The sequence below is a fragment of the Solanum pennellii genome, chromosome 9 (assembly GCF_001406875.1).
Source record: "Solanum pennellii chromosome 9, SPENNV200".
Lineage (NCBI taxonomy): Eukaryota > Viridiplantae > Streptophyta > Magnoliopsida > Solanales > Solanaceae > Solanum > Solanum pennellii.
The window spans coordinates 45,349,741-45,365,367 of NC_028645.1; positions in this window are offsets into that span (position 1 = coordinate 45,349,741).

Genomic DNA, 15,627 nt, shown 5'->3' on the forward strand with positions numbered 1-15,627 from the left:
TCAATAAGGTAACAATTAGGAATGAGTATCCTATCCTGCTCATTGAAGATTTGTTTGGCAGGCCTAGACAAGCCATGTACTTCACAAAGGTGGATCTCCAAAAAGGCTACTACCAAGTGCGTATCCAAGAAGGGTACAAGCTGAATATAACGTGTTTTACAAGATACAGAGCGTAAGAGTGGTTGGTGATTCCTTTTTCATTAACCAACACACCCGCTACCTTTTACACGGTGATTAAGAAGATCTTTCACCCATACTTGGATTAGTTTGTCGTGATGCACTTGGATGACGTAGTCAACTATAGTAACACCTTGGATGAGCACATGGAGAATCTAAAGAAAGTCTTATGGACGAACCGACTCTACACCAAGAGGGAGAAATGTGAATTTTCCTAGTACAAGGTGCACTTCTTAGGACACATCATAATTCAAGGTGAACTACGGATGGACAAGGCGAAGGTCGGGGCGATTCAATAGTGGGAAGCGCCCATGAAAGTGACCGAGCTACGATCAATCCTTGGAATTGCAAAATACTATTAAAGGATAATAAGTTGATACTCTAACAAAGTCGCTCCATTGACTGAGTTGATAATGAAGAATAAGTCATGGGTTTGGAGCGAGGAGTGCCAAAGAGCGTATGAAGGTCTTAAGGCAACCGTGATGGAAGAAACGATCTTCACTCAGCCAAACTTCTCAAAGACCTTCAAATTAATACGGATTCTTTAGACCTTACCATTGGAGGAGTCTTAATGCAAGATAGACATACAATAGCATTTGAGACCTGAAAGTTGAAAAAGACTGAGCGATGCTACACGGTGCAGGAGAAAGAAACTATAGGCATCGTACATTGCTTACGCACGGGAAACACTAATAATAGGAGCCAAGTTCGTGGACAAGTGAAACAATGTAGCACTAGCTACTTCCAGTCACAAAAGAAGATCACCCCGAACCAATCTAGGTGGAAGTATTTTCAGTCAGATTTTGACTACTTCTTAGAGTGTAAGACAGGGAGAGGAAATGTTGTGGACGACAAACTAATTTGGAAGTCCGAGCTTGCTTCCATCAGTACAAACAACTGTGAGATGAAAGATTCAATTAATGATGGCATGCAACAAGATCTTGAGGCGAAGAAGCTGATGGAGTTGGACGCCCAAGGAAAGACATGGCTCATTTGGATAGAACATTGTCTTTTGCTTACTACCGATCGTATAATTTGCCAACCAAAGTTTATATCTATCAGACGGCGAATCATTAAGGAAATCCATGATACACCGTGGGATGGGAATCCAGGGAAATGACGAACAAGGGCGATGATTGAGGCTATCTATTTTTCTAAGAACAGGCGGGACGGTATCAAATACTACGTGTAGACTTGTCTTGTGTGCCAAAAAGACAATGTGGAGCAAAAACAACAGGGAGAACTACTAGAGCCACTACTTTTACCAGAAAACTCATGGGAAAGCGTGACCATGGACTTTATTACTACCTTGCCTATGTCCGATGGGAACTGAACCATCACGGTTGTGGTGGAAAATTCTCAAAGTATGCTACCTTCGTACATACCATATCCGGCTGCCCCTCTAAGGAGGATGGTCGTTAATTCTTCTACAACGTGGTGAAATATTGAGGTCTGCCAACGCATATGATTAGCGACTGAGACCCCCACTTTAATGGACACTTTTGGAGGAAGTTGTTTGAGATATTTGGCACATAACTCCATACAAGTTTCTACCTGCATATCGATGGTCAGACCGAACGCGTCAACGCCATGTTAGAGTGTTATCTGAGGCACTATGTCATTACGCACTAGAAGGATTGGGCCATAATGCTAGACGTGGTGCATTTTTTTACATTTTTTAAAAGAGTGATCCCACTGGGCGTACACCACCATTTGAATTTGAAATAGGCCTATAGCCCCGAATTCCACATTCCTTATCATCCGCTTTTGAAGGGAATAATTTGGGAGTCTACCTGTTGCCAAGGTATGGGAGGAACATTTTGACACTGCCAAGTTTTACTTGGACAAGGCAGCAAAAAAGATAATGAAGTTTCCTAAAATCAAGCGACGTCCCGCATATTACTAAGAATGCAAAATGGTCTTCGTGAAATTCAATCAAATACAGTTTAAAGTGCTAAGGGGCGTTCATCAGAACTTAGTGCAAAAATATGAAGGTCCCTTCGACATCGTTTCCTAGTTGATGAATACCTCATGCAGGTTGGAGTTACCTTCACACTTCAAAATCCATCCGATCATTCATGACAATGTCATCAAGCCATACCATGAGGACAACGAAGATCCTAGTTGAAATCAATTACGACGGGCACCCATTACTGTCACTACATCGCATAACCAGCAGATTGAAGCTATCATAGACTATAAAGGCAAATGAAACGACTCCATCAAGCCATTTCCATTTTCCTGGTGTATTTTTAGGGACAAACACTGGAGGAGGACACATAGGAGAAGTTTGAACGCTTGTGGCAGTTTAAAGATCCGGTCCGAGAGTTTCTACAAAGATGCGACATGGTCGTTGCATCATCATTTAGGGGAGTGTTTCACATCTCTCCGTTATCCCAATGAAATTTTATAGCCAAATAGGCGTGGAAGGTTCTAGAGTTTAAGAGAGGCTTACGGAAACCTCGAGAACACCTTAGACAATTCATGAATGCCTTAGAAAATAAAAGATAATTTAGAATTCTCTAGAAAGGGACAAATGCGTAAATATCTTAGGCACTTGTAATGTAATTCTAAATTGCACTTTAGTCCTTCGGTGGTAGAATAAATAAATTTGTCATTCATTTAAAGGAATCACTCAAGTGTAAAGCGATGTTTTGAGCTTAATACAAAGCCTTCTTCAAAACTTTCCAAGCTTTTCAAATCTTTCTAAATCTTTCCTTTCATTCTCTTAGCCGTCTTAGTACGAAAGTCTTACTTGAACTTTCAATATCTTGAAGGAATAATGAGTAAGTTGTCAAGTGCCACAACAGAGCTTTAGCGAAAACACTAAGTCCATGACACATTGCTCCCTAATTAAAATTGCAAAATTAGTAAGAGAAAGATTTAACAGAGTAATTGAAGGAATTATTTAACTACAACAACCCAACCATGAACATAAAAAAAATCTCTAAGAACATGAATTCAAGACACATATAGAGTAATGTAATATAGCGAATAGTGGATGAAGAACCAACAGTAATGATCATAGGGGTGACATGAAATGAGATACTATTTTGATAAACTTGATAATATTATTTAAAATCTAACTATGAAATAATTAAACAAATGTCGATGAACGGAAGGAAGAAGAACAAATTCAAGATCTTACAGAGATTAATTTAGAAAGTCAAAAAGATCATTGATTTCTTCAACTTACGTCCATTTGGAGAGCTCCATTAACTCACCGCAAGATCGTCTCAACAAGTTTAGCATTCTTTATTGATGTGCATATTTATGGTCAGTAAATGCTATTTATGTTATAGTGGTATTCCAATGAGTAAAGTCTCGAGAAGTTTCTATACATAGACTTAATGAAGTAAGAAGGTAAACAATGCAATTTGTGTTGAAAAAATATAACATAAAATTAGAATAATAAAACCTGGTTATACTTGATAAATGTTGGTTGTTGAACTGCGACTGATGCATTGTGATTGCCAATCCTTATGAACTGTGTATTGTGAAATTGTTATGTTTGGCATATTTTATGCAGGTTGTAGTTAGACAGTTCAGTTGGGATGAAAGGAAAACATGTATTGTAGCATAGTTTTCTTTGATAGTAGGTTGCTTGATGAGTATTGATTGTTTAATTCTCACCCCTTACTTCTACACTTGTAGTTTTTGTGCTTCGATTCGTGTGATTTGTCTTCTTCTATTTCCAAGGCTTTTGAGCTTCTTGTCATCCCTACGGGGCCTCTTGTTTCTATTTCATGTTTTGCTCTATTCTATAGATAAAGACATTGATAGTTTCACTTATCTTTCGATTGTATATTAATATAAGTGACTTTGTACATGTGATAATCAAGTATTGATTTATCTTAGAATGACTATGTTTTCCGCTCATATGTTATTCTTGTTCTATTTTCTGCTTTTATTTCATATTTTTGGGTTGAAGGATGACTTTTTTTATGGAAATAGACGACAGTCATCACGTCCAATTTTGGGTCATGACATTGAAGAAAGAAAAAAGACAAAGAACTCCTGCTTTTGAGAAAGATGAAATATACCACTTAATTTTGCAAAAATATCAAACGTACCTACATAAAATTTTTTTTTAATAAAGCATTTAAAATGATATTAATCTAAATTAAGTTTTTCACTTTCATTGGACGAAAACTGTATATTTGAGTCACTTGTGTAGTAATAGGACTATATGTGAGCGCTTTTTAAATGACCATATTTTCACTATAAATTGCAAAATTGATAGCTGTATCATGACCTTTTACCCTAATTATTTTTTTGTCGAGCCTAGTTTATTCGCTTTTAAGCGAGTTTGATACCTATTAGATTAAATATTAAAACATGGTTAAAAAATTATGATTTCACTATAAGAGAAAATAATTATGTGCTTTTGATGAAAAAAAGTTATAAATATATTTCCTTTTAACAAATCTAACTAATGTGCAATTGAAAAAGACAATATATAAATATACTCTCGAACTTACTAAATGCTATGCAGATATCCTGCATCAAATTTTTGTGTCATTGATGCCCCTAACGCCCAAAAACTATAGCATATATACCCTTCACTCTAACAAAATACTAAATACGAAATCGTAGCACAATCTTATCCAACGATCCGATAGTTAATAAATATCTGGTCGGTGGATAATATTATGACACGTGTATGTATGTTAGTATAAAGGATGCATATGCTCTAGTTTTTGGACATCAGGGGCACTAATATCCTAAAATATGATGGAGGGTATCTAGATACCATTTAGGATAATTCAGGGGTATATTTGTCATTTTTCGCATAATAAAATAACAAATCATTTGTACTAATCTCAAACCAAATCTTTTGTGTGAGAAAAACAAAACATACCACAATTCTAACCTTATCTTCACACTTTATATTCTTTAAACGTTCCCCTTGATTTTTTGTGATATGTTATTATATGCGTCTTCACATGTCCAATAAATTTATTTTTATTATATAAATAGACCAGTTATATTTGTTTTTCTCTATGTTTACACTTCAATGAAAAGGTATGTTAAAATTTCTTTCTTGTATATTTTAGTTCTCTTTGTTCTATTTTAGAGATTTCTTATATAAATTGACTGTGTACACAATAAATTAAATTGATTAACACTTGTTTTTTTGAGTTTCTCTTGTAAATTTATTTGAACAAACACAAAATTAGCAAAAAAAATGACAGATTGTGGAGTTGAAGAATCATCAAATTTCCAAAGAGGACCAAAAAGGCATAGACAGTGCCACAAACATAGTATGGAACAAATCCAAAGACTTGAAGGATAAGATTAAAAAACTTTAAAAGAGAACCTTATCCTTCATACATGTATGAAATCAATGATGTCAAAGGGCTTGTACAAGACCTCCGAGAGGTCAAGTACGCCGTGTTGCAATCCGAAAACACCATATCCTATAGGGAGTACTCTCGGGGTGTGACATTTATAACCTGACTTTGGTACCACATTTGCCACGACTTGGGAGCACCCCTATAAGTAATATGGCGTACTTGACCTCTCGGAGGTCTTGTACAATCCCATAGACATCATTCATCTCATTGTCATAGGTAAATTTATAGGAAAATTAAATCTTTTCATTGCACATCATATGCCAGAAACATCAGTTCATATATATAGAATATAAGTCATAAAATATAGTTAGACTCTAAGTATCTTTTGTCATCTTAGACTCAACATCATTAGAATAGAAAAGGGACACGACCATTATCAATGTATAACAATATCTAAACTGTTACATATCTTTGAATATGAACATGACATATGAAATCCTTGAATCATAAGTATTCCTTTCTTGGGCTTCGGAAACACATATCAAGTCCTTCAATTTAGAGATATCCTTGAAGCATCCATAACCTAGACATCAGTAAAAAGGTTAAGAAGAATGGTGTTAGTAAAAGAATGCACTAAGTATGATAACCATCCATAAACGTGCATTTAAAGAGGACATTTGGTTAGAATAGCTACTGGACCGTTAATGGCAACAAGACTAAGATAAATTTTGAGACATACCTAGGATCTACGAACACCATCGATGGTCCGTCAATTGAACGACGGCTCGTCGATCAGGCCCGTAGATCAGTGCACCAGACTACTTTATGCAGAATTTTAATTTTTGGTCCCTGCACATGTAACACCCATTAAGCTATTCTTTCTATATTTTTCTTGACTCTTTTGATACAAGGAACCTAAACTATTCTCTAGCCAACACTATTACATAAATAGTCCGAAAACACGAAATGTAACACAAAAATTCAACTATTCCTACAAAGAGAATAAAAAGAAAACCTATTTTTTGCTAGAGGATACACCTTGGGTTGCCTCCCATGAAACGCTTGATTTAAATTCGGGTAACGATGCAAGATCCTTGATTACTCAGACTTCATGAATGTGATATGTCTTAACCAGTTCATGCACACTCACTGCATGCCCTAGGTAGATCTTAATCCTTTGACCGTTAACAATGAACTTTGCACCCTCCTTATTCTCCATTTAAAAAGATCCATGTGGAAACATTTTATTAATAAGGAATCCTCCCGTCCACTTGGACTTGAGTTTGCCAGGAAACAAGAGTAGCCTAGAGTTGAATGAAAACACCAAGTCCCCAATTGCGAATTCTTGCTTTTCAATCTTTTAGTCGTGGTACTTCTTCATATTATCTTTTTATATGTCTGGACTTTCATATGCTTTTAGGTAAAACTCATCAAGATCATTTAACCCATTAATCCTTTGTTCGATTACATAATTCCCTTCCATCTTCGGTTTCTTCGTTGCATATATGTCTTTGTGCTCTACTCGACTAGCAAGTGACAAGCCTTACCATATACCAGTTGGTATGGAGACATATCTATGGGGGTCTTGTATGATGTTCGGTAGGCCCAAAGAGCATCATCAATCCTTCTTGACCAATCCATTCTATTAGAATTTACTGTTTTCGACATAATTTGCTTGATCTCTCAATTGGACAACTCAACTTGCCCACTAGTCTGTTGATGGTATGGAGTGTCCACATTGTAGCAAACTCCATATTTCCCCAATAGCCCGTTGAACAACTTATGAAAAAGTTAGATGCTCCATCACTAGTAATGGCCCTAGGTTTGTAAAATCTATAGAAGATGTTCTTTTTCAAGAATGTGGTAACACTCTTCCCATCATTGTTAGAAAGTGCCATATCTTCCACCCATTTTGACACATAGTCCACCGCCACAAGTTTATACTTCATCCCATTCCAACTCACAAAGGGTCCCATAAAATCAAGGCCCCATACGTCAAATAACTCGACCACCAGAATGGGATTTAAAGGGAGCTCTTGGCTCTTCGAAATTCCTCCATCTCGTTGGCACCGGTCACATGCTTTTGCAAACTCATGAGCATCTTGTTGAATGGTTTTCTAGTAGTAACTAAACTGCAAATTCTTGTGCACAGTCCGGAAACCACTATTGTACAAACCGACAGGCGAGGAATGACATGCCTCTAAAACACTAAACATCTCAACTTCCGGTACACAACAATGAATAATCCCATCGGTGCAACTCTTTTAGAAGTAAGGCTAATCCTAAAAGAATTTTTTCACATCATACATAAAGTTCTTCCACTGATGGAAAGACATGTCCGATGGAACGATATCACTAGCCAGATAATTCACAAAATTGATGAATCATGGAATCAAATCATGAGAAACGGCTAATACATGCTAATCAGGGAATGCATCATCAATTTCTGCCTTTTCACCAAATTCTCGCATAGCTTCATCCTCTAGTCTAGACAAGTGATCAGCAAATTGATTTTCAGACCCTTTTCTATCTTTTACCTTAAAGTAAAACTCTTGCAATAATAATACCCATCTAATAAACTGTGGTTTCGCATCCTTTTTTGCATTGAAGTACCTCAAAGCGGAGTGGTCAGTATGCACTATGACCCCTTTTCCAAGCAAATATGAGCAAAATTTTTCTAACGCAAATACCACCCCAAGAAGCTCTTGTTCAGTCCAAATAGAGTTCTTTTGGGCTTCATTTAGGGTCTTAGTTTCATAATCAATGGGGTGAATGGTTTTATCCCTTCTCCTTCTCAATACCACACCAAGAGATACCCCACTAGCATCACACATCACCTTAATTGTCTCACTCCAATCTGGGGAAATAATAATGCGCGCGGACACCAACTTCTCCATCAACTCTCCAAATGTTTTATGACATGATTCATTGCAATAGAACTTACATTGCTTCTCAAGTAATTTTCATAGAGGATGTGTAATTTTTGAGAAATCCCTAACAAACCTTCGGTAAAAGCTTGCATGTCCCAAAAAACATCTCACACCTTTTACAAAGATGGATGGGGGAAGCCTCTCTATAACTTCAACTTTCTCTCGATCAACCTCTATCCCCTTCTCCGAGATGCAATGTCCCAATACTATACCTTCTTTCACCATAAAGTGACATTTTACCCAATTAAGTACAAGATATCAATCTTCACATCTTTTCAGAACCTCTACCAAGTGACTTTAGACACTGATTAACGGAGTCACAAACAACCGAAAAATCCTCCATGAACACCTCAATATTGTCGTCCACCATGTCGGAAAATGTCAACATCATACATTGTTGAAAGGTGCCCAAGCATTAAACAACCCCAAAACCATCCTCTTGAAGGCGAACGTCCCATAAGGGCAAGTAAAAGTGGTCTTCTCTTGATCTTCCTAGGCAATAGAGATTTGATTGTAGCCCGAATAACCATAAAAAATAGTAACATCCTTTTACTGCGAGTCTATCTAACATCTGGTCCATAAAGGCATAAGGAAATTGTCCTTCTCAGTCCGTGCATTTAATGTCCGGTAATCTATATAAACTGTCCATCTGGTTACCGGCCTCACTAGAACAAGCTCTCTCCTCTCATTCGGAACTAATGTCATTCCTCCCCCTTTTTGGGCATGCACTGAACAAGGCATACCCTACTACTATCTGCAATAGGATATATGACTCCTGCATCCAACCACATAATGATCTCCTTCTTCACTACCTCTTGCATAGGAGGATTCAACATTCTCGTGTGCTCAATAATTGGCTTGTGATGAGGATGAGTTTGATATTGGGTGAACAAAGACCGTGAGGGATCCCAATAATGTCTGCAATAGTCAAGCCAATGGCTCATTTGAACCTCTTCAAAACTTCCACAAAACACTCTACTTGTTGTACATTCAAGTCCGCTGTAATGATTACCAGAAAAGTGTCATCTCTACCCAAGAATACATACCTCAGATGCGGTGGTAGAGCATTAAGCTCTAATTTTGGAGTCTCCTCAATAGATGGTCTCGCGGGTGGAGACTCGCGATACTCCATATCTAACTCCAATTTCCTTTTTTGGACCGATATTCAATTCATTCAAGTGCCGCAACCAAAGACCCATACTCTTCAATACCATCACTTGCAAAATTAATGATCACTGCCGCTAGAGTCTTGACACCTAGGTTTTCTTTGATTTGTACCTTATACATACTCTCAACCCAATAGGATATAGCAAATACCATTTTGAGTTCACCACTCTGCTCTATGGACCTACAAATGTTGAAAGTTGCTTCTTCATTGTTCAACCTAAACATTCATCTATCCTTTCTCCATATCAACCAGGAACAACCAGTGGCAAGGAACGGACACCCAAGAATAATAAGAACCTCAAAGTCCACCTCATAGTCAAGAATCACAAAATCGGCCAAAAATACCAATGATCTTATTCTCTGTTCGATCAGCCATCAGTAACCGCATTGTAGTATGTTTGGGGCCACCCAAACCCAATTTCTTATAAATGGAAAGGTGTATGAGGTTTATGCTTGCACCGAGATCAAATAGTGCTTTAGAAAAGTATAATAATCTCATGGTACATGGAATAGTGAAAGCGCCCAGATAATCCTTTTTCTGCACAAGAGACCTTGTTGCAATAGAACTACAATGATGCATTCATTAATCATCCTCAAAAATTACCGATCGCTTTTTTTAACCATATCCTTCATAAATTTAGCATAACAGGGCATTTGTTCCAGAGCTTCTATCAAAGGGATATTGATGGAAAGTTGTTCCAACATAGTGATAAGACGCCGATATTTACCATCCTTAATCTTCTTCACCAATCTATAAGGGAGCGGTTGTGGAGGTCTAGGAATGGTGACCACTTTCTGAGGTCCCTTTGCTTCTTTCACCGTTTTGTCTACCAATTCTCCACCAGTTTCCATCACCTCTTCGTCTTTTCTCATCTCATCTTCTACCAAAGACGACATAGGTGGAGCAATAGTTTGCTTACCTCCTTGAGTAGTGATTGTCATGCAATGTCCATCCTTTTTAGGATTTTGGATTGTATTGCTAGGAAGAGTTCAAGGTTGGCGTTGGTTAAAAGTAGTGGATAATTGGGTCATTTGTAACTCAATATGCTTAATCGATATCACATGTGCATTTAACGTTCACTTAGTCACCTCTCAATTACTTGGAATTCTCATCACTAGCATCAAATCTACGCATAATCTTCTGTAACATATCCTCTACTACCTCCACTATCCCTAGGATCAAGTTCCCAATTTTGAGGTTCAATATAGGCGCACTCCGATATTTTCTATTACTATAGTTACCTCGGTTGAAGCTAATGTCTCGGTTATAGTATACATATGGAACATATTGCACCTCTCTATTGTGGTTACAATAGTGTTGACCTTGGTTTACTTGACCTTGACGCCAATTCTCTTTATTGGAGCCTTGGGTGTTTGTTCGGAAACCCTACGTCTGATCATTCACTACATAAGTATCCTCTTTATAATAGTACTCATCCGCTGGCGGTGGTGGTTTAGTGATGTAATTCACCGCATTTACCTTCTCTGCACTTCCAGTAACATGTTTCAATACCAACCCAAGCTTAGTTGTCATTTGAGTCATCTCCTCACGAATCTCAGCTACAGTCGGATCATGTGTAGCTTGCACTTCGAAGGTGTTTCTCCCAGTGTCTGACTTTCTATTACTCAAAGCCTTATTGTTGCGAGAGAGTTTCTCCAACTTCTCTGCTATATCAGCATATGTCACTCACCATACGAACCTCCCGCAATAGTATGGAGTATTGCTTTATTGTTGTCATCTTGACCCCAATAGAAGTGCTCTTTTAATGACTCATCATCAATGCAGTGGTTTTGAACACCTCTCACATACATAGTAAATCTATCCCAAGACCTACTTACTAACACCTCATGTACTGCCACTTAGTTGTTCAGTCTATCCTTGTTGCTGAGCTTCTTAGGCACCGGGTAATTCCGAGCTAAGAACACATCCCTCAACTAATCCCAAGTATAAATGTAATTGTAGGGTAATTTAGTAAACCATATTGCGGCATCTCCAGTCAATGATAGAGGAAACTCTTTTGGTCCGATGATGTTGAAATCTATGTCTGGTCTCCCCACACAACTCTTGCACACAGACCTCAGTTTGACTATGTGAGCATGTGGATCCTCTTATAGTAGCCCTGCAAACAAACCCCTCGCGGTGAGCTGCTGCATCAAACTACTAGTTACCACGAACGTGTGACAATGGGGTTGAAGAGGTAGGACTAGATGCCCATCAGAATCAGTGATGTTGACATTGCACCTATCGAATTATTCAGTGGATGGTATGGGAGGTTGCATCCTCAAAGCATCATCATTTTGATTTTCCAAAACTACTTGGTTGTGATCCTCAACCGGTTGTGGAAGCTGACAAATTATCCCATCGCCTAAATTTACTGGGTTCTGCTGATTTTCCATTATTCGCAGTGTACAGTTAAGTTCAGGATGAATAGAATGAGCGGTTCTCCTCGGCACCGTGTACTTGGCATACACTTTAACTAGACCTGAAAGAAACAAAAATAAAAGAAAAGTAAAATCAGGAAATCATTGGCTAAACTTCAGTAATGTTATTAAGGTTAATCTAAAAGTAACTTTCCTCGGCAGCGGCGTCGAAATTTGATATTCTCAAATTAATCTTCCTAAAAGAAATATTAGTGGAAGTATCAGGTAAAAAACTCAACTATTAGGTTGGGGTCGATCCCACGTGGAAAATGGTTTAGACTTAACTTCAATGTACAATTACTTAGATTTAGTGAAGTTCTTTCCAAACACAAGTAACTAAAAGGGGGGGTTTTGTGATATAAAGTTCTTTAATATCTCGAAGTAAAACAAGTAACAGGAGTAAAGATTTAGTTTTTATCAAGTTGTGAGAGAAACTAGGGTGTTTGTATTCCCCATAGATATATAACGTCGCATTTCTAGCTATAAAAATTCTTCCCTAGTGTTTTTCATGCAAAGTGATAAGTTAGCTATCTCTAAATCCTTGGTCCCACATTTAGAGAATTTCACCCTGTACCTTGATCCTGATACGTATGTATAAGCTACTAACCATTACCTTTACTTCATATTAAGCATCATATTCGATGTATGGCTAGGTAATTACTTCTAACAAATTGAGACTAGCCTATTATATAGTGTCCCACTAACTCTATGTTGATAATTCATTTCTTATTAACTACCTCATTGGTTTAGCAAGTAGAAACAAGGAAATTTCTATCGCGTGCACTCGTAAAAGACTTCTAAATGAAAGAATTATCAATACATGCAATAACCTATTTGAGAATTGTTATTAAGCTAGGTTTACTTCGTTAATCACCCATGCTTCCCACAACCCTAGTTGTAGATTTAGCTACCCATGTATATAAGAACACAATTCATATTCATTAAACAGTAACAGATGAACTTCCTTTGACAAATAGAAGAAAATCAAGAAAACCAACTTGAAATAACAAGATAACACTTGAACACCAAATCCGGAAATTGAATTATAGCTAAAGTTTCAAAACCCAATCTCCAAAAAAAAACTAAGAACAATACCAATAATGTATAACCCAAAAAATGAGGTTTTACTCCATATTTATAGAAAACATTTTCCGAAATGAAAAGGAATTAAAATACGGAAATTTTTCAAAAAACGCGGCAATAATCGAAACCCCCCACAAATGGACCGTTAATGAAATGATGGACAATCTACTGACTCCGTTAGTCCACACTTAGAAATTTTTTTTTCCTTTAGATGGAATCCTATATGAATTATTCAACCGACCAACAACACGGTCCGTCATGCATCTACGGTTCGTTGATGCCTTCCGTCGCTTCATCCTTAGAATTTCTCCAACTTCGGGTACTGGGACTATCTCTGATCTCATCGACGATTCAATAGGATAGTCCGTCGATCAATTGACGGACTGTCAATCATCTCCGTAGTCCCACACTTGGTCAGAATTCTTTTAGTTTCTCCAATTTTCTGAACTTCAATCAACAGTCACCATCTACAGGCTATCGATGGAACGACGGACCAGAGATGGCCTTCGTGGGTGCTTCTGCACTCTATTTCAGCTTCCTTTTGCGTTTTATTTTCTTGCAACACAAACATAAAAACACATTAAATGTATTACAAAAATACTCTAGACACACATCTCTTAAGGAAAAAGCATTGAAAAAACGATGAAACCATGGTACATCAAATAGCTCTAACACATTACCCTTTTTTATGTTAACTCATTTCCTTAAGCAACCCTTAGGTAATACTTAGTACAATGCATCACCATAAAACGACAAGAGATGATCTTTCATAAATAGGTTTCATCAATACATACACATATATTCATAATGTCATTAAAACATTGTAAGGAAAGAACTACAAATAAGAATCATCACCCAAGACAACACCAAAGTAACACTAGTGCATTGTACAAGTAGAATCCCATAATACCACTCACACCAAGACATCCTTGGAGGTCACATCAAATTCAATAAGATATGACACATGCATTTAACCTTGGACATAAGGCCAACATACATCATTAATGGTCATATAAGAACTCTTTCATTCATTTCATCTTACTCATAACCTATTTGGTTCGTATCAGAGGTAAACAACCCTTCACAAGCTTACTTGTGCAATGTACACATGGAGTCCCATACCTCCACTTATGTTAAGCAAACCCATTTAAAATCCATAAGTGTAATTCATATTCATTATCATAATTCAAGTATTAATGTAAGTAAAGTCCATCTTAACTTGCATTCATATCAAAATAAATGAACCATAATTTTATTTCAAAAAGGAACCTAATTATAACCTCCCTTAATGTCCACTTGTACAATGCATATGTAGGGTCCGTAGTCCTATCTAAACTAAGTAACTCTTCAAGGAATCATGACTAATGTTCATATTCTTATCTTAGTTTATTTCTTAACTTTTGAAAGACTTAGACATAACGACATAGACCATGTGAGGTACATGGAATGCGGTGTCATAAACTCCAAACCCAAAGAAGGTGTTCTAGTTTACAAGGGAAAGCATACATAATCACTATGTAGGTAATCCACTAGCTAGATCCTACACGAGCACGTAGTTAAGGTATAGTGAGATTGCTTCTAGAAACCCGATATATTGCATTAGCGGATAGTCTTCCATCTCATGAGTATCACTTAGATGACCCAACCTATTGCATTAACGGAGGGCTCTTTTCCTCATTGTACATATCCACTTGATGATAAGCTTGAAATTCCTTCTTGATATATTAAAGCCTTTACATAACATTTGTTCATAAAGTAAGGTTTAGTGACCTACTCCCTCATACATCATCTAGCTATAGGGTTTCTAAGATAAGAATGACCTTTAATCATATATCCTACATTATGTGAGAATGCGTTTCAGATAATCATAATATTCATAACAATCTAGCTTAAAGTACAATTTAGAAAACCCAAAAGATATACTTTCAGTAGATTATCATAACCTTACTCATTCCTACATTTATGTTTCTATATACATATGGAAGAAAACCATTCACATAAACACCTCTAGAAAGCACATGTTCATACTTCATTAGTCATATACTTCTTATGCATAACAAGATACAGGGGTGCATATGAGAATTATCCTTTCAATTAATACGATAAACATATCATACTCATAGTTATGCATGGAGTGTGTGTGTACATATTTGTCCTCATGATCACATAATAGAAACATCATTGTTATGGAGGTAACCTCCCTTCAAAGGATGACAACGCCTTTACAATATCCGTCAATTGATAAACAACTCACAAATAAAGCATGCAGGGACTATAGAACAAACACACACATTTCATCATAAGAGACAAGAGAACATTTAAAATATGAATAGAAGACTCTAAAAAAGAATAAGACCACACATTAATATACGGTAATGTAGGTAGGGGTCATTCTATAATAGTACTTATAACAAAAAAGTATGTAGAAGATACCTTACCCTAGTATCATCATTCACATTATACTTCACATTATTAGAACACCATAATCATAATAATAATTTCGAGGAGTACATCCATAACATTAATATTCATGATCATCATAATATAAATTC